Here is a 23,093-nt window from a genome sequence, read left to right as displayed (position 1 = left end):
CAACTCAAGTATAGAGGGTTGAACAGTAGCCCCCCAAAACTCGTGTCCTTCCCAGAACTTCTGAACGTCACCTTACTTGGAAATAGGGACACTGCAGGTGTAATTAAAAGAGGTATTGGTAACACTAGAGTCGGAAGGGCCCTGCATCCCACGTGACCGACGGCTTTAGGAGGAGAAAAAAACAGACACAGAGGGAAGCCATGTAAAGATGGCGGCTGAGGGCGGAATGACATCTCCGTGAGCCAGGAACATGGATGACGGCAGCCACCAGAAGCAGGACTGAGGCATGAAACAGACTATCCCTCACAACCTCCGCAAGAAACCAACCCTGCTGCCGCCTTGATTTCAGCGCTGGCCTCCAGAATGGGGAGAGAATGCACTTCTGTAGTTTTAAGCCACCCAGCTTGCCACTTGCTACGGCAGCCCTGGGAATCTAATACCTCAAGGCAGCCGGAGCTCAGCAGCACTTCCAGAGACCCTGAAGTTCCCAGAGTTCCCAGGCCCCCGCAGCTGTGCAGGCCGGGCCTCCCTGGGTCAGAGCTCCCGCACTCAGGTGTGCAGGCAGCTCCTGGCTGAACAGATTTCCCCTAACAAGCAGGCAAACCAAACACATGTCCCGCTCCAGGCCCTCCAGTCACCTGGCACTTGGCAGTGGGAGGACGTCAGCCCGGTTCCTGGCTGGCAGTGCTGACAGGCGCCCATCTGCTCCGGAAGAGCCTGGCCTGGATAAACAGAGCCAGGCCCTGCCTCCCACAGGCAGAGCAGCCAGGCCAGGTGGAAGCCCTAGGCCTCGGGCCACAGGTCCCTCAGGACCACTCCCTCCCCCCACCCAGCCGCCCAGCAGGGTGGGCATCCCTGGCAATGCAGGGGAGACAGGGCAAAGGAGGAGTCAGAGCTTGCAGACAGGACTTGGCCGACCTTCCCGGTCACTTCTTTGAATCCCTGCTGGGCCCAGAGTCACTGCCCCCGCCATCCGCCTCCCCCAACTCATGCCCTCATCCAGCCATCTGCCACCCTCACCCCCTGGCAGGCACCACGGCCTTATGACTGGGGCGCCCAGCTCAAGCTGCTCTGTGGGTGGCTGCACCGGAACCCTGGAGGGACTGAGGGAAGTGCCGGGACGCACTTGAGCTTGAGTGGATGAAGGGAGAAGACTCAAGGGCCTTCCTCAGAGCCGGGGCCCAGCCAGCACCACCTTCAGCCGGTTTTTAAAGCAGACCCATTTCCCGGCAGAGGTGTGGCCTTAAATATAATGGCCTAATTGACAAGCCCTTGATTCGGTTTCTTCTCTCCCTCCGGGTTCTACCACCTGCTCTCCAGTCCCACGTCACAGCCCTGACCAGGGCCCGTTTCCAGAGGCATTCTGCCCATGCTCTTTCACACCCCGCCGGGCGGCCCCGGTGACAGCAGATCCACCCACACACCCTGAGCACAGCAAGTTCCATGAAGGCGCTGGGGCAGACTCCAGCAAGCGGCCTGGCCTCCCTGCTTGCTCCCAAGGACTAGCAGGAACAGTGAGGCTGCAGGCGTCGCTCCGGGAAGCGGGCGGAGGGTGGAGGACATCACCTCCACCACCCGGCGGCAGGGCAAGGGGCTGGTCCCCACGCCAGGCATCTCGAGCAGGTGGCCCCAGGTCCTGTTCTGACTCAGGTGTTCTTTACACCTGCCGCTTTCACTCCAGATGGCTCAACTCTCAGAACTTGGCTTTCAAGGAAAAACCTGCAGGCCGGGCCTGTTCCACAGCTGGAAGATCAGGATTTGAGGCTGGGCTGCCATGCCAGGGTGAGAATAAGGTCCCAGTCCCAGCCCTGCAGGAACCTGCTCAGGGACCTGTTTCTGCTCTGCTCCTGCAGCCTCGTCCACAGAGCTCACACCCCCCTGTAACCTCGCAAGGGGAACAGACAGCCCCGGCTCCCTGGAGGGAGAGGGACCGGGCGCTTGGCTTGGGTCTCTCCCTTCCCCAGCGGCCCTTGCGGATTCCATGTCAGACTCTCCCACAGAGTCGGGCACTGGTACCCCCACTTCTTCCCAACCCCGTTCCCTCCAAAACAGGCCAAGGGCCTTCTTTCATGTCTTTGCAGTTGTTTTTCTGCTGGTAACCACAAGCAAATAGGACGGGCCTAAGAAAAATAATCCTGGGAAGTTCCAAGAAACCTCAAAATTGTGCCTGGCTTTGCAGAATGGCAACTTTGCGTGAACTTGAATAAGTCGCCTTCTTTGTCCTCAGTTTCTTCAGTTGTAACTGCTGGCATGACAACAGTGCTCGCCAAGCTGGGCGTGGTGGCTCATACCTGTGGGGTTCAGCTACTTGGGAGGCTGAGACGGTGAGTCAAGATAGTGAGACCCCACCTTGGAAGGAAGGAAGGGAGGAAGGAAGAGGGAAGGGAAGGAAAGGGAAGGGAAGGGAAGAAGGAAGGAAGTAAAGAAGGGAGGAAGGATGGAAGGAAGGAAGGAAAGAAGGGAAGGAGGGAAGGAGGGAGGAAGGAAGGAAGGAAGGAAGGAAAAGGGAAGGGAAGGGAAGGAAGGGAAGGGAAGGGAAGGGAAGGAAAGGGAGGAGAGAGAGTGAAAGAGAGCGAGAGACCTTGCCAGAACTGCTGTAAAAGGCAAATGAGACAAAGACCTGTTCAAGTGCACACCTTGAAGCAGTCTATTTCCTTCCTTTATGGAAAGGGACCCAGTCCAGTAATAATAATGATACTAATAATCATGGTGACCGTCCAATTACACTTCTTGTGTGCACACAGCATGTCAGACATGATGCCAAGGGCTGCGCCTGCACAGCGTCCTGTGTCCCCTGACCCCGTCTTTCTTCCCACACCCTTTATCAGGAGACAGCTCGCCTCCCGGAAAGCGCCCACCCCTTCTGCCTCTCCCCGCCCCTCCCCCAGACCCTGGGCTATCTTCCAGGCCAGCCCTCTCTCCCGGGAGAGTCTCCCAGGAACATGTGCTGCTTCCCAGAGCAGGAAGGTGGGCAGAAAACAGCCCCAGCCGGAAAATCAGAGCGCACGGTTCTGCACAACTTCTTCAGAACAATAGACTTCTAGAAAAGCCATGTGCTCCCCCACCGTGGAGCAGCCCCGTTTTGCCCTTCTGCTGCTTCCAGCCTGCCCCATGCCACAGCTGCAGCAATCCTGATTTTCCCAAGGCCACACAGCAAGTAAGCAGCATAGATTCCACCAACACTGAGCTCCGCGGTGCCCACGTCACATTCTAGCCCTGGTCAGGGCGCTGCGGACATAGGGATGGTCAATACCAATAAGGCCCTGGGCCGGTAGCATTGTGATGTATGGAAAGAGACTGGGACCTACACAAGCGCACAAGGTAGGACTGACAGATACTGAGAAGAAAATAACCCCGGGTGTGCGGGACAGAGGGGTGGGTAGGTCTGGGGGAGGGAGGCATCCTCTGTATGTGGACTGGTCAAGGGGCGTTCTCTGACAGGTGGCATTGAGCTGAGAACTGAATGATGAAGAAGAGGTATGGAAGAGTTAGGAGGAGGCATCAGCGGGGGAACAGGGAGTGCAAAGGCCCTGGGTCAGAAATGTGCTTGGGTCAAGGGCCAGGAAGGAGGCCAGGGTGGTCGGGGCAAAGCAAGGGAGGGGCAGCAGGAGAGGCAAGGAGAAGAGGGGCCGAGGGCTGGAGCCCAGCTGTGGTACAGTACTGAGCTTGAGTTTCACTCTAATGGCAATGGTTTAGGGGGGTTAAGCGGGGCAATGGCCTTTATGACTTATTGTTTAGAAATATCTCTCTGCAACCATGTGAAGCGCGGCTCACAGGGGGTAAGCAATTACTAGGAAGCCGTGGTGGCCTGAACAATCACACCAGCTGTGGGGAACGGAAGAAGGCCGAAGATGAAGACTTTGAAACAAATGCACATGAAACACTTAGCTCCAGGCCCAGCACGCACCAGGTGATGTCAGCGGAGCGGGGTGGCTCGGGAGGGTGCTGGCGCTGGGTGTGTGGCCGCAGTTAGAAAGCTGGGTGGCTGGAACGGGGTTGAGGTGGCTGCCTCTCCTGAGTGGAAGGCCACATGCGGGCCTGGGGAGGCGGTGCGCAGAGGCACCCTGGGACTCTCACGGCTTCTTTGGTGCCCTAAAGTGTGCGACTTCTTTCGATTCTTAAGAGGTCATTGTCAGCGCCAGTATTTGTGACACGGAAGTGTGGAAATGAAAACCTAGGAGAAGCCAGAATGGAAATAGCTTACATTCTTTGTATATTTTCAAAGCATTGTTTATAGTATATGTATACATGATTAAAATCTCAAAATACAAGAGCACACAGTGAAAAACTAGGTTTCCTTCCACTTCTGTGCCCCTTCCTGGAAAAAATTCTGTTTTCTGATGTGTGTGTGTGTGTGTGTGTGTGTGTGTGGTGCTAGGGATGGAATCCAGGACTCTGAGCATGCTAGACAAGCACTCTGCCATTTCTGGAGTAGGGCAGTGTTGGGAATCATTTTATATCAGCATATGGATCACAACTGGATTCTTTTTAGTGTCTGTATATCATACTACTGCACTATATCAGAAGATGGGCATTTAGATGGTTTCCAAGTTTTAGCTACTATGATATAAACAGTGCTGCTATAAATACCTCCTCATGGAGATCTTCCGTTTCCAAGTTGGATACTTTCTTAGACGTGGACTTGCTCGCTCAAAGGATATTTTCTTCTGTTTTTCAAAACACTGACAAATTGCTCTTTGGCAAGATTGAATCCATGCCCTCTCCACCTCAGTCCCGGCTGACCCCGAGGCCTTCCCTCCACGACATCAACCCAAGGCTTTGTCCACACGTTGCACCCTTGTCAATATCACGACACCTCACAGCTTGCGCTCTGAAGCGCACGTCTGCCGCGTGGGGGTGTGAGTGTTCTCACCCCACGGCGTGGCTCAGAAAGCTCCAGACCCCGAGCCTGCCTCCCCGCGGTACCGCACAGGTCACTGGCGGAAAGGTGCGGGCCAGTGTGGGCAGAGGAGGGCCGGGTGAGCCAGCCGTTGTCTCACGGAGGCCTGGCAGGCAGGACGAGCAAAGGGGCACACAGGACAGGAGCCAAAAGTCAGGACGATGGCCGGCTGGGTAAACCCTCCACCAGGCCCAGTCACAGAGTGCTGGGTCTGCTGTCCTTCTGCTTGTGCCAGCCTTCCCGCGGGAGCCCAGATGTGGGTGTCATGGGCCGTATCAGGGCGATGGGAAGTAGGTCACTTGCCGGAGGGGCTGGGAGCCCAGGAGCGGAGAGGAGGATGGATGTGGACGTTAAGAGTAAAGGCCCGGGTTTCTGCGTTTCCGTTCTTCTCACCATAAATAGGTTGGTGGTTGCAAAGCGGGAAAATGCAGGCTCCATTAGAGACAGAGAGAAGGAGAGCTGTCAAGAAACCCCAGCAGCCAAATGAGCCCAAGTTTAGCCTCGCCCTCCACGCCCGTTTGGAGCCTCTTGACTGCGGACTCCTCTAATGGGCTTCACTTCCGGGCACTCAAAGGTAATGGAATCGGTTCAGCAAAAACAATATTCTAAATAAGGAAATGCAACCAGAGCTGCTGACCTTCCGCAGAAAAACTCTTCTTGCCGGCCTTGGACTTAAAAACAAGGGAGCAGTGTGAGCTTGGAGGGGGCTGTGCATATGGGGTGTGTGTGTGTGTGCGTGTGTGCGTGTGTGTGTGCATGTGCGTGTGTGTGTGTGTGTGTGTGTGTGTGTGTGGTATGTAGACGATGAATTTCAAGCATGGCTAGAATTACGTCGTGAAAAAGCTATACCACGTTACTGTCACTTGCTTACTTAAACCAAAACTTTTGAGAAAGAGTCCGAGAGCGGGCAAACATGCAGTTGGGGAACTGGAGTCGGGCCCAGGTGTGCAGGGGCTCTGCTCACTGCAAGGCTTGCCAGAGGAGTGGGTCTGAGGCTAGCCTGCTTAGCCTCGTGGCCCTGGCTGCGCAGCAATCTGAAGAGGCCCCTTCAGAGGGTCCCAAGGCAGACAAGGACCAGGCACCAGGCCCCAGAGCAGGCACATTCTGGAAGCTGTGCCTACACAGGCGGGGCTCACCAAGCACCAAGGCTCAGAATTAAGGAGCCGTGAAGCTGCCGAGGGGTGTCAGGGGACCGGACCGGAGAAGCCCAGAGTCTCTGGCCGGCACTGAGGGTCAGAGACGCCAGAGTTCCCAGCTGTCCATGTTCCCGGTTGCAGCTCACCTCCACACGCCCTCTAACCTTCCATTTCCACTCTACTGTCTCAGGTAGTCAGTTAACCCAAACCAGAGCTGGTGCTAGGCACCACGGGGAACGGGAGGAGGGCACAGTGCGGGGAGGTTGGTGGCGGCGAGCTTTGGGGAACAACCGAGCACTGTCTTATAGGGTTGAATTTGTACACCAATGATCCAGCAATCATTCCCTCTTCTGAGTATGTGCTCTGGAAACTCTTGCACATGTGTGAAAGCATGCACAAAGGATGCTCAGACAAGCAGTGTTTTTGATAGGAAAGTTACAACAAATTCAGCTATCCATTACCTGAAGAAGTAATAAAGTGTTAATCGTAGTCTCTTCCCATAATTTAACACTATGCAAAGGTGAAAATGAATGAACTACAGTTACAGCCAGCAGAGAGCAAAAGGACCCGAGGAACAAATGATGCATGAACAAAAGCAAGTTTTAAAAGACTACAAGGTCCAGAAGGAGATGGATTGTAAGCCTATAATCCCAGCACTCTGGAAGGCTGAGGCAGGAGAATTTCAAGTTTGAGCCCTGCCCAGGAAATTTAGTAATTTAAAGAGACCCTGACTCAAAGTAAGAAATAAAAAAAGAGCAGGGCATGATGGTACACACCTATAATCCCATCACCCTGGAGGCTGAGGCAGGAGGGTCTCTAGGAGGTCAAGGCCAGCCTGGGCTACATGGTGAGTTCAAGGCCAGCCTGAACTATATAGCAAGACCCTGTCTCAAAAAAAAAAGAAAGAAAGAACAAAAGAAAGAAAAAGAAAGGAAGAAAGGAAGAAAGGAAGGAAGAAAGAAAGAAAGAAAGAAAGAAAGAAAGAAAGAAAGAAAGAAAGAAAGAAAGAAAAGAAAAGAAAAGAAAAGAAAGAAAAATAAAGAAAGAGGAAGAAAGAGCTGGGGATGTAGCTCAATGCAAAGGCCTTGGGTTCAATCCAAAAAATTCAAAAAGAAGAAGAAGAAGACTATATACTTTATAGCTTTATAGCATTTTTTTCCTAAACTTAAAAACAAGCAGTTCTAGGCAACATTTTCTTTCCTTTTTTTTTTTTTTTTTTTTGAGACAGGGTTTTGCTATGCAGTTAAGGCTGGCCTTGAGCTCATTTTGTATCCCAGGCTGGTCTCAAACTTGCAATGATCCTCCTGCCTCAGCCTCCTGAGTGCTGTAGGCAACATTTTCTAAGAAAGTCATACAAATGCATCTTAGACTTTTTTAGAGCAAAGAGTAGTGAAAATAACATTTAGGACAGTTATTTCCTTGTAGGATAATGGAACATGGCTGGAATCAGTCTCTGTCACATTCTAGTTCTTAGGCCACACAGTGAGTCACAAGTTTTTGTTTCATTATTATCTTTATTAATTAAGCATATGTTTATGCCTGTATCTCTAGCCCTGTTTAATTTTTTAGAAATTTATTTTGAGACAGTGCCTTGCTAAGTCACCAAGTTGCCCAGGATGCACACTCAAGCTTGTGATCCTCCTGCCTCAGCCTCCGAGTGCTGAGATGATAGAGGTGCTCCACCATGACTAGTCATAATAGTTCTAAAGAAATACTGTGTGAGTCCTGCTCTGAAGGAGATGGCTATCTATTGAGAAGACAGACACACAAACTAAAAGAGTACATTTTGTATGCCATAATACAAGATCCTTATGAATGCCTATATAAGCTTGGGCTTTTTTTTTTTTTTGAGACAGGATCTCACTACATAGTTCAGGTTGGCCTTGAACACATTTATATAGCCCACGCTGGCCTCAAACTCACTGTGATTCTCCTGCTTCAGCCTCCCAAGAACTGGGATTACAAGCATATGCCACCATGCCTGGCTTGGACTTTCTTTTCAATGTGACCCTGGGATAAAACCCAAGGCCTCCAACATGCTAGGCAAGAAATTCTTCCAGCCCCTGCATTTCGATTCTTGATTCCAAATTCAAACCAGCTCAAGCAAAAGTAAACAACATGTAACAATTGTTTGAAAATCTGGCTAATAATCGAGGTAGAGCTGATGTTGGGGGACTCTAAACTCCCAATACTAAGTAGCTTACTTCCTCACTCTCTGCTTCTACCTATGTGTTCCCTTTATTATTTTTCCTACTGCACATGGGTAGCCTCTATCTGGCAAGGGGAGGAGAGGTAGAGATATAGGTAACCCCCACCTGCCTTAGATCCTGCCATTTTAGCAAACTCAAAGGAAAGAGAGAATTTTTTTTTTTTTTTAACCTATGCTCCATATACAAAAATCCTAGGCAAGGATTCTGATTGGCCTGGTTTGAGTCACATGTCTATCCCTGGGCCCATCACTGTGGCCAGGAAGAAAGGTATTGTGTGATTGGTGGAGTAGAGGAACAGAAATTTCTCAGAGGCAACAAGGCACTGTCACCCTGGAAAGGGGAGGGGAGGGGAGAGGAGGGCAGAGGTTGGCTCCAGTTGCTCAGATATGGCAGAGGTTGGCTCCAGTTGCTCACACAGTATGAGGCAGTGGGGACTGTGAGGCTTTGGGAGAGAAAGTCCTAGCAAGGAAGATGAAGGAGAACTTGGGGCCTTGGGGAAGAAGGAAGGACAGACCCTGCCAGACCCTACACAGAGGGCTGACTGTGTAATGCAAGGGTGCCTCTGGGGGGCCCTGGGGAACCATTTTAGTTATTCTGTTCGCTGGTCCGCTCCAGGGTGTAGGAACAAACCCTGATGGGAGGGATTCCCTGGGAATGGAAACTAGGTATGCAGAAGGCAGAACACAGGATGTTGCGGAAGCCGAGAGGATGCCCCCACACAAGCCTCGGGCTGACTCAGGCGGAAGTCTGGGACTGTGGAGGGGACAGACTGGAGGCAGGCTGGGAACAGAACATAGCTCTGGGCCAGGAACTCTTCCTTCTAGAAGGAGCTACGTAGAAGGATGGTTTCCAGAGCAGCTGATCTGGCTCATCACCCCCAGCCCATGGTGCTCAGCAGTCCCACGCTCGGGTCATGTGTCCAAGGGTGGAACCCAGCATGACTAGGGCCTAGGAGGCCAGCGGCCATTTTAATGACTGAAGCAGAGGGAGGCACTTCCCAGACAGAGTTTCTGCTTAGGAGAAAAGTAGGGTTTGGAAAGGGGGTGCCGAATCAGATCAAATCAACAGGCCACACATCAGTTAAGAATCCAGGCCCTTACAGTCTGCCCTGGACTAGAATCCCTATTCTACCACTTAACAAACGTGTAGCCTGAGTGACTTGCTTTGAGACTTAGCATACGGGTCAGTACAATGGCCTTAACACAGTAGTAGGCCTACCTGAGGAGCGATTTGAGGCTTAGGTGAGACAAATTGTGAAGGGCATGAGGTTCTCCATGTTTGCAGTCAAGATTTCACGATTGCTGAATCCCTGAGGTCAGAACTGTGAGCCTCGGGCTGTGCACACAGCCACCAGAGACTTGAACCTCTTATTCATAAGCCCTCGCTGAGGACCCCGTGCATTATATCCCGAGCTTCTTCCTCCTCAGGGCTCTGCTTGTGCTATGACCTCTACACCCTCCAGGGCTGGTTGCTCATCTCCAAATTTTGGAAAAATGTCATCTCCCTGAAGAATCCTTCCCTGGTCACCCCAATCAAAAAGGGATCTTTGCTGCACTCTGTCCTGGTATTCATTTAGGATGTTCCTCTCCGCACTTGTGATACTTTGTCTGCTCCCTTTCCCTGAGTTCAGACATCTGTTTCACCACTCTGTCCCTAGCCCAGCCTGGCATATGCTGAAATGACTACAGAATGGATAATGATGACGTGGAACATGCGCGCCTTCCGTTTCAGCCAGGCTCCGAGAGGGTGAGTCTGTCCAGAGACTGTACCCTGAGCCCTCACAGCTCCCTCTGCCTTAACTGCAGCCGGCTCTGCAAGAGTCCTGACTGTGTGGTCCTTGTTCAGGTCAGGCCACGGAGACATCAGAACTGGACACACCAACTCTTGGGCTACCAACTCTTAGCCTCCCTGGGGTCCTTGTGCACCACCCAGAACCTCCGTGTAGGGCTGGGGTAGCCAGCTGGAGCTTGGCTAGAACATCTATTCATCTGTTAATATTTGCAGATACCCTCCTTCAGGTCCACCCCAGGACTCAGGTGAGGGCAGAGTGACATTTGCCACTGGGGAGTGGCCTCGAATAGCCTGAGGGAGACAAGACCTGTTGGACGCTTTCCTTGGCCAGCTGCACTTACGGGATGGTTTCATATCTAAATATCTAACCCTGAATAATAATTTATGATTTCACACTGAAAAATAATGCCACTGACACACAAGTGTGACAATCCAGTTTGCTGACAGCCGACTGTTTCTCCCTGAGGGCCAGTGTTTTTTAAGGTATTGTCTGTAATCAACCCTCTGTAATCAACCATGAAATGCTTAAAAAAAAAAAAAAAGCCAGACATGGTAGCATACACCTCTCATCCCAGCAGTCTGGGAGGCTGAGCAAGAGGACTGACTACAAGTTCAAGCCTCACTTCAGCAATTTAGCAATTTAGCGAGATCCTGTCTCAAAATAAAAAGGGCCAGGCCTGTGCCTCAGTACTGGAAAAGATGCAGATTCCTAGCCAGCCCAGCCTTGCTGGGTCAGAATCACTGCAGTGAGCCTTAGGCCTGCATTTTCCTCAACTGGCAATTAGTTAGGGAGGATTTGTGCCAAAAGAGTTGGGCTCCAGAGCCCGCACTCCGCACTTTTACCCGGTGATGGCTCTCAGCTTATTGCAGGCCCACGGCTGTCTCCCCTAGGGAACTTCCGGTGGCATCTGCCCCACGAGTGGGCCGATCTTTCTGCTACTCTTGCTTGTATGTTGTGAGCAAGCAGGTCGGCCTGAATCCTCCCTGCTCAGAGGGCAGGATGTCATTTGGGTCACTTCTGTGTCCAATCCGGCCAGACGAATGCCAGTCCTTGTGAGCTGCAAGAAGGACTTACTCACCCAACCTGTTCCTCTCGTGCCTACCACATGCCAGGCCCTTTTAGGCACTTGGGATTCAGTAAGGTCAGACTAGACAAAAATCCCTCCCACTGAGGGCTTCATCCTATGGGTGAGATATACACATGAAATCACAGTGGCTTCTGCAAGGGCTGCTGGGAAGTAAATAAATCTAAGTATGGAGAGGAAGGAAAGACGGGTGTGGGATGAAGTGATCAGGGAGGGCTTCCTGGGAGATGCTTTATGGGCGACACCTTTCGGATCACTGAAGTCCCCAAGACAGCTGTCTCCCCACACATCATTCCGAGGGGTCAACGCCGAGGCACTAGAGTAACTGGTGCTCTTCCTGTGGTTCATAGCGTCTGGACCAAGGCCTGCAGGCACCTATGAGAGCAGGGATAGTGAGGAGAAGGTGCAGGGGGACACAAACTCGCGGTGCTACTTCAAGCAAAGTCACTGTTCTGCAATCCGGTCCTGAACTGCTTCTCTGGGGTTGCATTATCAGCAAAGAACTTAAGAACCCTTTGAGCCTCAGTGTCCATAGTTGTACAGTGAAAACAAAGCAACTGGTGGGACTGCTGTGAGGATGAAATGCTCATCTCAGGCAAAGGTGAAGTTAGTTAGCGGGAGGCAGCGTCCCTAGGGATTGTTGTTTGTTTTGTTGTTGTAGAAAGGGTCTCACTATATAGTCTAGGCTAGTCTGGAACTCATGATCCTCCTGCCTCAGCCTCCCAAGTGCTATAATTATAGATGCAAGCCACCATGCTCAGCTAATATTGCTCCTTTGAATAGAAGACCCTTTAATCGTCCTTACCCAGGATGAGAGACTGGGAGGAAAGGGTACCCCCCTGCGCACATTTGAAGCCCAAACAAGCTTCTTGCTGTGTTAATTTGAGGAAATAATCTGATCCCTCTGGGCCTCCATTTCCCTTACCATGAAATGGAACTAACAGCTCCCTGCCATGATTGCTGTAAAGTTTAAAACCACAAATATTAAGATGTGTTAGGTACATGTACCAACTCCCCACAATGAATGTAATATTATTACTGCAACATGTACTAATAAAAACTTTTTACATTAAAAAAACAGATAAAAGATAATGTGGCCCTTGAAACTTAGTAGGTGCTGAATAAACATTTTCATCCCTCTGGGGTTTCCCTCCCCAAGTGGGCCCGTGGGCAGCTGAGATAACATGATGGACTGGGCAGCTGAGATAACATGATGGACGCCTCCCTCAGGGTCACGGGTCCTTTGTTTGCAGGAGACCTCAGCTAACAGGGCCTTCACTCTCACTTCACTGAGGAGTAAAAGAGCCCAGGCCCTTCTCTGGTCCCTGGGGCCAAAGATTCTCCACTTAGATGACTGCCCTTATTCCTCTGGGAGAGGATAGGAAATCACCATTCTCAGTAATTTGATTAAAGGTTCAGGGATTGTTGTTCTATCCAGTGTGTCAGGTCCCGTGAACGAGGTGCCCGGGGATGATAAGGAAAAGAAAGAGAGACAAGAAAAACAAGAGAGGCAAAAGTCTGGGATCAGGGGGCTTACAGCCTATGTAATTGAAATCTATAATGCCTAGGTATCTGTTTCTTATTGCTGCTGTAACAAAAGGCCACACATTTTTTTTATTTTTTATTTTTTTGGTCTCTTTTTGAGACAGGGTCTCACTATGTATTTCAGGCTGTCCTTGAGCTCACTTGGTAGCTCAGGCTACCAAGTGAACTCACAATGACCCTCCTGCCTCAGCCTCCCGAGTGCTGGGATTACAGGTGTGCACCACCACGCCCGGCTACAAGACCACACATTTAATGGCTTAACACAAAGGGATTATTTTACAGTTCTGGAGTCAGAATGAGGCAGGAGAATAAGGTGTGGCCAACCCGGGCAAGTAGGTGTGACCTGTCCATCATGGAGACTCAGGACACGTGCAGACTACAGTCCCCTGCCCGTGGAGATCAAGCAGAAAGCGCTACCTTCAATTCTTCTGCCACAAAATCAAGCAGGTTTTTGATAGGGTTGTCTTAGATCTGATCTCAGCCTGAAGAATGAGGGATACAGAAGATGGTTGTTATTAACTTCATGGTCACTGTGAGCTCTTTCAGTGGCCCTGTCATTCTGCAGAGCATCCCTCTTTTTCTACCTTTAGTAAATGTAAAACCTCGGTGCTTTTTTTGTGTGTCTTGCCCAATTCTTTATTCAGGACACTGAGAAGGTGGAAAGAATCTCCAGAACCGGAGAACTCAGGAACAAGAAGTCTAAAAGGAGCTGCACAGGGCTGAAACCAAGGACTGTGTTCCTTCTGCGGACTGCAGGGGGAGAAGCCAGTCTCTTGCCTTTTCCAGCTCCCAGAGGATGTCTGCATCCCTTGGCTCATGGTTCCCTCCGTCCATCGAGACCACTGACTCAAAGCATCAGTGAGTAGAGTCCTGGCATCGAGTTGCTCTGGCTCTCCTGCCTCCTCCTTGGTCTATGAGGCCCCTTATGTTTACGTTGGGCTTACTAAGATATCCTGGATAATCTCCATATCTCAAAATTCTTGACTTAGCCCCAAATGCAAAGTCCCTTTTGGCATATTCCCAGGTGTATTCTTTCGGCAACCTTACTTCAGCCTACCACTGTCACTGTGAGCACGCAAGAACTCTTGATTTTGCTTCCTCTCACCTGCTCTTCCTGTCTGTCCCACCTAGGGACGCCAACTTGGGAGCCCGGCGTGATTCTTCCTTCTTTCTTGCTCCACCCCCACCTCATCCACTGTACCTCCTCCTCACTTACCCTTGCCCAAGACACACCCCATCCCTCCCAGACCGAAGGAGCAGCCTCCACACTGGCCTGTGCTTCCACACTATCTCCCTACAGTCAGTGCCCCAAAGCAGCTGGTGATCATCACTTTTCGAATGCTCCAGTGGCTTCCCATCTCAGTGAGAATCAAATCTGATCTCTTCACCATGGTTAGCGAGGAAGGCCTCATCGAGTCTGGCGTGGCCAATATCTCCCATCTCATTCCTATCACCCTGTGCCCACTGAGTTCCGGCCATCATACGGTTCATGGATCCTCAAACAGGCCACACTGGGGCAGGGTCTACGAACCTGAAATGTTCCTTCCCAATTCACACACTGTTGGCTCATCTTGGTTAAAATGACGCCTCCTCAGGAAGACCGCTCAGGCCTCCAGTTGTAATCAGCATCCTTCTTCCCCAGCCCCTGCCACAAAGCTGCCTTTGCTAGTTTGTTTGTGTTTTGTCTGTCTTCCCCATAGAAAGAAACTCCAGAACAGCAAGTAACTCACCTAGTTTACCACTGAATTCCTAGCCCTGAGCCAGAGCCTGGCACCTAATAGGTACTGATAAATTAAATATCAACTATGAATCGGAGGGCAGGCATTAGTTTCTGTCCACAGAAGTCTAAACTCTGAATACTCACCATTCAGGTCCCCTTGAGTTCCCTGAGCCTGCTATGTGCAGCTTTGGGGGAGACAGAGGAGAACCCCCCTCAGTACTTCCAGGAGCTCAGGCCCAGGAGGAAAGAACTTGTCAAAAGGATGGGAAAGCCGAGAACTTGCATCTAAGGCTTCTGTGATGAAATCTACAGGGCCGAGGGCTTACAGCTGGGGAGCTCAGAGAGAACTGAGCTCCTCTGAAAGACAGAAGATCTTATCTATGGGCACTGGGTGGGAGAAAGGTCCAGAAAGAGCTTTCAAAGCTTTTTTCTGAGGCCATGCTGGTTACTTCAAGAAGTTTTAGTTGAGCATTGTGGTACACACCTATAAGCCCAAGCATCTGGGAGGCTGAGGCAGGACTGGGGCTAGGGATGACATTCAATGGTAGAGCGCTTGCTTAGCATGTATGAGGAGGCCCCAGGTACAAATCCCAGCAGCAAAAATTTTTTTAGAAAAGAAAAGAAACTTTTATCTGAGGAATAGACAACAGCTGAAGATCTAACTTTTGCCCCAAATAATCTGCAACCCAGCAGTGGAGACAAGCAACAAAAGGCACAGCAGAGTGTTAGAAGCAGGGCCACGCAGAGAACTGCTGGGAGTTGGGGTCAGGTAAGCCTAGGCCAGTGTCTTCACCCTGTCGCTGACTGCTAGGGCTCAGTTTCCTTATGAGATTTTTAAGTTCTTCACCAGGTTGTTGTGAGGCTTAAAGAAGAATATTAAATGTAAGAGCTGGGTGTGGGTGTGGTGCATGCCTGTGATCCCAGCACTGGGGAAATGGAGGCAGGAGGTCAGTCAGCCTCGAGGCCAGCCTGGGTTACAGTGAGTTCACAGCCTGATCTACACAGAGAGACCCTGGACTACACAGTGAGACTCTGTCTTGAAAAAAAAGATAATAAATGTAAAGAGCCCTACACTCAGGAAAAGTTCAATAAATGTAGTTATTGTGGTTGAAGTAGGTGGGACACTGGGTAGGACTCCTAGTCTTTCTTAAATTCCATGGGTGGAAGAGGAGCTCAATGTGTTTCAAGGGGAGCATCTCCACCACCACAGACATCGCAGGACCAATGCATCTCCAGGGAGAGTCTCCAGGAGACTGTGAGGCAGAGGGCCATGGGGACCCAGGAATATGTAGTTGAACAAGCTCCCCCAGCTATATTTAAGCCCTTTAAGACAGGGCTCAGTGTGGTTATGAGCAGCAAGCCAGGTCCTCTTGGGTTTTGCCTTTAAAGCAGCAACAGGGCCGGGGATGCAGCTCAGCAGTGCAGTACCTGCCTGGCAAGCATGAGTTCCTGAATTCAATTCCTGGTACTAAAATAGACAAAAAACAAAACAAAACAAAAACCCCCACAAAGCAGCAACATCTGAGCCTTGCTCTTAAGAGTAGCATGTAAGGCTTGAAGCCTGAATCCTATGTGCAGCTTCCTGGAGCTGGACTTTGCAATGTGTCATCTGAGAAAACTCTAGTTTTCAGGTCCCAGGGCTGTGGACCGCCTCACTAAGAACCTACAGGATGTGGTCCACACGAGGATGTGGTATGGAGTTGAGCTCCTGAGAACGCTGGGCTGCTCTGCCTCTGCTTGGGCTCCTTCCTCCATAAATCCACGCCTGGGTCCTCTGTCTTCCAGGGCCTAACCACCACCTCTTTTGTGCCACCAGCTGCCAGAGCTAAGCCCATCCTCTTGCCCAGCGCTCACCCCTACCTGTAAGTACACTCACTCACCCCAGTGCAGGGCCCACGTGCATGCTGTCACCCTCCTACCTTTGCACATCTGCATTCATTTGCCCCTCCAATCTCAGCTCCCAGCAAGCAGTGCACACTGTGCAGTCACTTCCTGAATGTTCCCTGTGTCAGTGTGGGAATTAATCCTCCTCCCGGCCCTCATTACAATGAAAGTTCAGAGAACTTAAATGCAAGGTTGTATTAAAACAGTAGCTTTGCACTGCAGTCAGCGTTCCGGAGACACTGGTAACATACCAACTTGCTATAAGGAGCCTCACTTCCCATGGTTCCAACTGACTAAGGAAGCCTGGGCTATTCTGGGAGAATCAAGATGAACAAATTCCTAACAAAGCAGGGTTTTAACCCACGGATGGAGTTCTATTTAATAAGGAAATAACCTGTCTTCCATTTTCCAGTCCCTGAGGTATGGCCACACAGCGGAAGCCAGTGCCTAGAACCAAGATCAAAGGCTACCTGATATTCTTCTCCCTGCTCTGACCTGGAAATTCCACCAGCTTGACACTGTTACATGTTTTAAGTCAACAACCAATAGCTTCCCATCTGGTCCACAGTAAAAGCGAAAGCCCTTAGAATCCCTATACTGTTCTTGGTGATTTCTTTCTCTACACATTATCCTCCATCCCTCTTGCTTGACATCCTCACCTGTAAGTCTTCTCAAATTAAATCTGCATTTTTTAACCTTGCCACTCTTGAATTTGGGGCAGAATAACCATCCTGAGGTGGGGGGAGCTGTGTTATGCATTGTATGATGCTGAGCAGTATCCCTAACCTCTACCTGTTAGACACTGGTAGCATTAGAACACCCTTTCTGCCCCATAGCGACAAATAAGAATGTCTCCAGATGTTGCCACACATCCCCCCGGGTGGCCCTCTGTTGAAGACCACCCTGTCTTCTGGTCGGTGCCCCTCTTCTTCAGCCATACTACCCTCTGCTATTCTGTTCCCACCCAGGGCCTTTATACTTGACCTTTGCTACGACTGGATATTGCAATGGTTGCTGGCACTTCTTCTGTCTATAGCATTTACTGCTGTTCAGCATACCACAAACACTCACCCCTCGGCCTGACGTCTGGTTTAGGAAAATCTGCTCCTATCGAAAACCTGCTCACATCCATGTGCAGGACATTGGAAACTGTTCTGCACACGTGTCCTGGGATTTTGTAATTAACAGGTCATGCCTACTTAACCAGCCAGTTTTGCCACACCCTAACTGCCTGTCTCAACAGGGGCAGCCTCATGGTATCCCTCTCCTTTGGCAGGGAGCCCATCATGATGTGTATACTGAAATACATTTTTGTTTTTACTTATTCAAGTAATAATACTAGTCGACATTTTCTGAATGCTTCCTGAATGCCAGGTACTACGTTCAGTGTTTGAACTGCCTTATTTAACCCTCTCCACAAACGCATGAGGTTGGCTTTATTATTACAGTTATCTCATTTTCACCAATGAGGTGCAAAGAAATCCAGGATCTGATTCAGAGACATGCATCTGAGTTTGACCGAAGCCAGCTGGTATGATTTTCAAACTTCCCTATTCCTAACCACGACAAAAACTGTCTCTCCCAAAAGATTATCGGAAAGTCAAACAAGAAGCAGAAGTACACAGGGAGAATCCAGTGCACTCCCCAAAAGGAACTAGCTGCTATTAGCTGCTAACACTAGAGTATAAAAAGAATGTGTAGGTCTAGCAGTACTTCTCAGTGGCAGAGCGCTTGCACAGGGTCCTATGTTGAATCCCAGCAACACACACACACACACACACACACACACACACAGATGGATTTTTTTTTTTCTTTTCCTACAACAGTAGCGTCAGACTTTTTTGTTCCACTTAGATTTTTTACCCTTTAATCATGTATTTTGAATACTTTGAACTTCACTGAGTTGCTGCCTTCCCTCATGGAAACTTTAGGTTGATGTTCTGGCTGCTTAGGATGAAGAGATATAATGAAGATAAGGATGCGGATGGGTACATAACGTGCTGGCCAAAACAGCAGCCAGACAGGTTTGGACTCTTGCCTGTTTAGGAGCTGCCTCCCTAAAGGATGTTTGCTTGTTGCTTTTGTCCTTTAGCTTAGGCAGCTTCAGGCTACCGTCCCACTGGCTGAGAAATGATAGGTTTCCTTACCTGGTCAGACTTCCCCAAGTACCTTGGAGATTCCGCTAAGAGGAAGACAAAGAGCTTTCATCTTAGGGATTCTTAAGGATCAAGCCCATGACTCGTTCACTTTTCAGGTGAAGCCATACTGCCGAGTACCAAACTTATGGCTGTGTTCACTTACTTCGCTCAGCCCTATCAGGTAGGTCTCACTGCTACCTTCTTATGAGAACCGATACTCAGAGGTGTTAATAACTCACCCAGGATCACACAGCTGGTCAGGGGTGTAGCTGTATATGTATGTTTCTTATGTCATCTTAAGGAATCAGAGCAGATGGTTGGAGCCGCCTGACGTCTTCTAACTCAAGCTCCTTATCCATATAAATGAAGCACAGCATCTCAGGGCCCTGACAAAGGCAGCCCGCAGGCCCCGCAGCTGAGGTTTTGGTTTTCAAAAGACCTTTGCTTTAAAATACCCCCAGGGCAGCCATGGTAGTGAATGAAGAGTAGTCAGTTCTGCATCCTGGTGCCCCAGGCGTTGGAGTAACCGACTTCCTGAAGAGGATTTACCTAAAGCTAAACAGAATTAAACTGCATGTCAGTGCTACAAATCAAGGGCAGGGACTCTAATCTATAACTCCCCGCAAAGAAAAGAGCCCTAGACCTGCCCAGATGAGTTTGCCAACAGGGCTGCCCTCAGGGAAGAGGTAAGGCATTAGGGATAGAGTTAAGAGAAACTCAAGTGTCAAATAAACAATCCCTGCTTTTTCTTTTCTTGTTTGTTTTCTTTTTCCTTTTCTCTTCTCTTCTTTTTTCTTTTTTTTTTTTTTAGTGCTGGGGATTGAGCTCAAGGTCCCACGCATGTAGGCAAGTGCTCTGCCCCTAAACTAGCCCTCTACTACTCCCTGTGCAGCCTGTCTCCTTTAGCTACAGAATCCTTCCCTTCCCTCTCTCTGAGTGAATCCTCCCTGGTCTTCACTTGTTTCCCCAGTCCTTCCTGAGGTCAGGAATGAAGGGTCTCTTCCTTCCTCAGTCAGCCTATGGAGAAAAAACCCAGTCCGGATTTCATGTATTCCTTGGGCAGAGGACAGTCTAACCTGTCTCCGTAGAGCCAGCTGTGAGCCAGGCTAGGAATATGGCTTCAGAGGCCTTAGGAGGTAACTGTTTGCTCAAGGGGAGAAGGTAGAACCATGAAGGATGGGGCACTTGGCACAAGTACATGGCGTAGGAGAGACAAGGGAGGGTCATTCAGCCTCAGGGTCTTCGCTCAGGAGCTGAAGGGGTTGAAAGTCTTGTATGACCATGACCAAGTTACCATGGTTCTAAAACCGTGTGTGAGTCTCAACAGTCAAGGAGCATGTGCTGTGAGTGCCTTTAAGTGAACATTGTATTTGTTTCCTTCTAAGAGACAGAGCACAAGGGAGATGGAAGGACCATGTGCAGAGAAAAGGCACTCTAAATATTAGATAAGTGGAGAAAAGTTGGTAGTAGCAGACTTTTCCCCTAGTACTGGGGATTGAACCCGGGATGTGCTGAGCTACATCTTTTTTTTTTTTTTTTTTTGAGACAGGTCTCATTATGCAGTTCAGGCTGGCCTTGAACTCACAAAGATCTTCCTGACTCAGCCTCTTGAGTGCTGGGATTACAGGCATGTGCCATCAATACCAGACTACCCAGATACATTTTTATTTTGAGACAGGGCCTTGCTAAAACGCACAGGTCAAACTGGAACTTTCCTCTGAGTAGCCGGATTATAGGCTTGCACCACTGTGCTCAGTTCAGTAAGAGATTTTATGGGAATTTGGATTTTTTGTTGTTTTGTTTTGTGTTTTGATACAGGGTCTCTCTATATAGTTGAATTCAAGCTGGCCTTGAATACACTACACAGCACAGGCTGGCCTCCAACTCATGGCAATCCTATCTCAGCCTCCCGAGTGTTAGGGTTACAAGCATGTGCCACTACACCTGGCAGGAATTCAGATTTTTGATTCCTAGTCCAATGTTCTTTGCTTTATCTGAGATGGTGGGAAGAAAGTGCTAGGTCTGGATCTGCTGGTAGCTTTAATTCAGCATGTTAAGGCTGAAAAAGCAATATCCAAAACAAAATTATTTTTCATTCCTTGGCATTTTCCACATCTTCAACAATGAGCAAGCCCTACTCTTATAACAAGAAACACACAGGAAAATAAACAGATGGGCCAAGATGCGTGCTTCTGAGAGGGCTGCGGCTTGGATGAGGCTCTGGGCCCCGAGTGCATGGACACTCTCTGCTGCATCCCCCCAGCTACCTGGGGAGGGTGCGGGGAGAGGGCCAGGGCAGCTCCAGCGAGGCTGCCAGGAGCAGGTCCATGTGGAGTTCTCAGGATTCTGCGTCTGCAAACTCCCTGAAACTGGAAGCTGAAGCCTGTGTGTGCTGTTTCCAAGGTGAGGCGGAGACTTTCACAAAGGCAAACTCGTGACTGCCCAATGGGTCACTGCAGACTGCAATGACGAACAAAGCACCAGAGTCGAAGAAGGGCCAAGACCCTACAAAAATTCTTGCCTCACTCTCAATAACTGGTAGGGAAGAGAGAACAAAAAGTAGGATAGGGCTCTGCTCATGGACTCACAATTATTAATTTAAACTCTGCTTTTCTCCCCGAGCCCACCCTCACCCTGCTATTGCAAAGCAGTAGGGGGAAAAACACAGTTTTTATTTATTTTTGTTTGTTTGTTTGTTTTTGTTTTATTTTTTTTTTCTGGTACCAGGAATTGAACTCATGACCTCACGCTTGCCAGGCGGGCACTGTGCCAATGAGCTAAATCCCCAGCCCGAAACACAGTTTTTAGGCCATCATACTCTTCCAGTCTCAGACACCATCCTCTTCCTCCTAGACCTGTGCCTGATGAACCTGAGCTGATTTTAAGTCAACTGACTCAGTTGATTTCAAGTCCTCAGCTCTCAACGCCACCTCCTCAGCCGCTTCTGTGGTGCTGATCCCTGCTGGTGCTAGCTTCCTCCCTGGATGCCTCCTGAAGGACCAGCTGCCCTTGGCCCCAGCAGACAGAATTCCATTCCAGCTCTCAGCCCTTCCCACATCAGGGTACTGTGAGGGAGACTGGATGGTCAGGTACAGCCCCCAGCATGTGGCCTGCAGCCTGGAGGACAGAGAGCTGTCAGGGAGCGGAGGGGCAAGGGGTGGCTTCTGGGGGGTGCAGCAAGAGCTGGAGCTGTGTGAAGGTGAAGCATTCCTGAACGTAGGTGAAGGATTCCTGGGCAGGAAGGCAGGAACAAGGTTAGCGAGGTTACGGCCAAGTGGTCAGAATGAGGACCTTTGTGTCCCACTAAGGAATCTGGATTTTATCAGACACTGCGTAGGTGGCACCGAAGGCTTTTGAACAGAACAGGTAAGCTCTCTGCTCAGCTCTGCGCTTAAGAAGATCACTTGCAAAGAGCGAGCCAAGAGGGCTTGGGCACTGTGAGCAGAATGCTACTGTACAGCTGGCGGGGGGGGGTGTAGAAATATGCAGGATTCTTTGAACAAAAATTAAGAATTTGAAGCCAGCAACAGCAGTGCATTAAAACAAGGGGGAGGGGTCCTTTAAGCACAAGGCCCTGTGTGGCTGCCCAAGTCACACAGTCAGGAAAGCAGACCTGGAAAGCAGTCCCAACTTGGCGACCTACAACCTGGGAGGAGAGAGAGCAGTCTAGCAAGACAGCTGACAGGTGGCCTCCCGCACTGCTTGCCAGGCCACTCTACGGCTCGCTGGGCGCTCTTCCTGGGTGGCTGTGATCAGTCCTAGGGTGTTAAGGTCTGAACTTCACCCCTCCTCCTTTTCCTCTGCCCCTCCACCTACAAGATGGGAGGGCAGCGGTGGGGAACCTATGGCACGGGTGCTGCGTGGGCACCCAGAGAGCCCGCTCTGTCAGCACATGAGCCAAACTGCCCCAGCAGCCAAGCATCACGTAACAGTTGCTTGTTCTCTTACATTAAAGCCTTTCTATTCGGGTTTAATTGCAGCGTTGACACTTAAATAAGTAGATTTTGAAATGGGCTGCAGTTTGGGCACTCAGTCTTTAAAAGGTCCGCCATCGCTGCTATGGGGTCACTATCTAAAGGTACCGCCATTCACCCCGTCACCCCAGTTCAAATCTCCGCTACCACCCTCCCATGGGTGTCGCCCTCTACTCCTCTCTCCCTATCCCTCTTCCCTGCAATTTCCTCCCTAAATAATCCTAAATGTTCTCCCAGTGTGTGGCTTCTTCGCAGCTGTGATCACAACCAAGTTCCAGTAGGTCCTTTTCAGTCTGGGCCTAGATTTCCCACAACTTCCCTCCCTTTCCTCGGCTCACGCTGGACCCTTCTCACATAAGACATCCCTCCTTCATGGGACTGTCCCCAAATGCTAACCTGGCTAGGTCACTAAGACCCAAAGGAGATCAAAATGCCTTAAATAATGATGCAGAAGGCCCTGTGCCACCTGACCTGCTTTATTTTCTAATAAATGCCAGAAGTGCTAGTCTGCCACACACCTCGAGCGCATTTCGCATACCATGCAGGGTTGTTTTCTGTTTGTTTTTCCTTCACCTCAAGCAGTTTCCTCTGCCTGGAATGGCCTCTGCCTGCCTTTTCACAGCCTGGCTAACCTCACACACCCCGGGTGTTGCACTGGCCACAGAACCTCAGAGAGACCTGTGACTGGACCCGGCCTCCCTTCTGGGCTG

This window comes from Chinchilla lanigera, unplaced genomic scaffold (assembly GCF_000276665.1).
Source record: "Chinchilla lanigera isolate Chin_1 unplaced genomic scaffold, ChiLan1.0 scaffold00084, whole genome shotgun sequence".
NCBI lineage: Eukaryota > Metazoa > Chordata > Mammalia > Rodentia > Chinchillidae > Chinchilla > Chinchilla lanigera.
The sequence above is the reverse complement of the archived record's forward strand: the minus strand, read 5'-3'. Positions refer to the sequence as shown.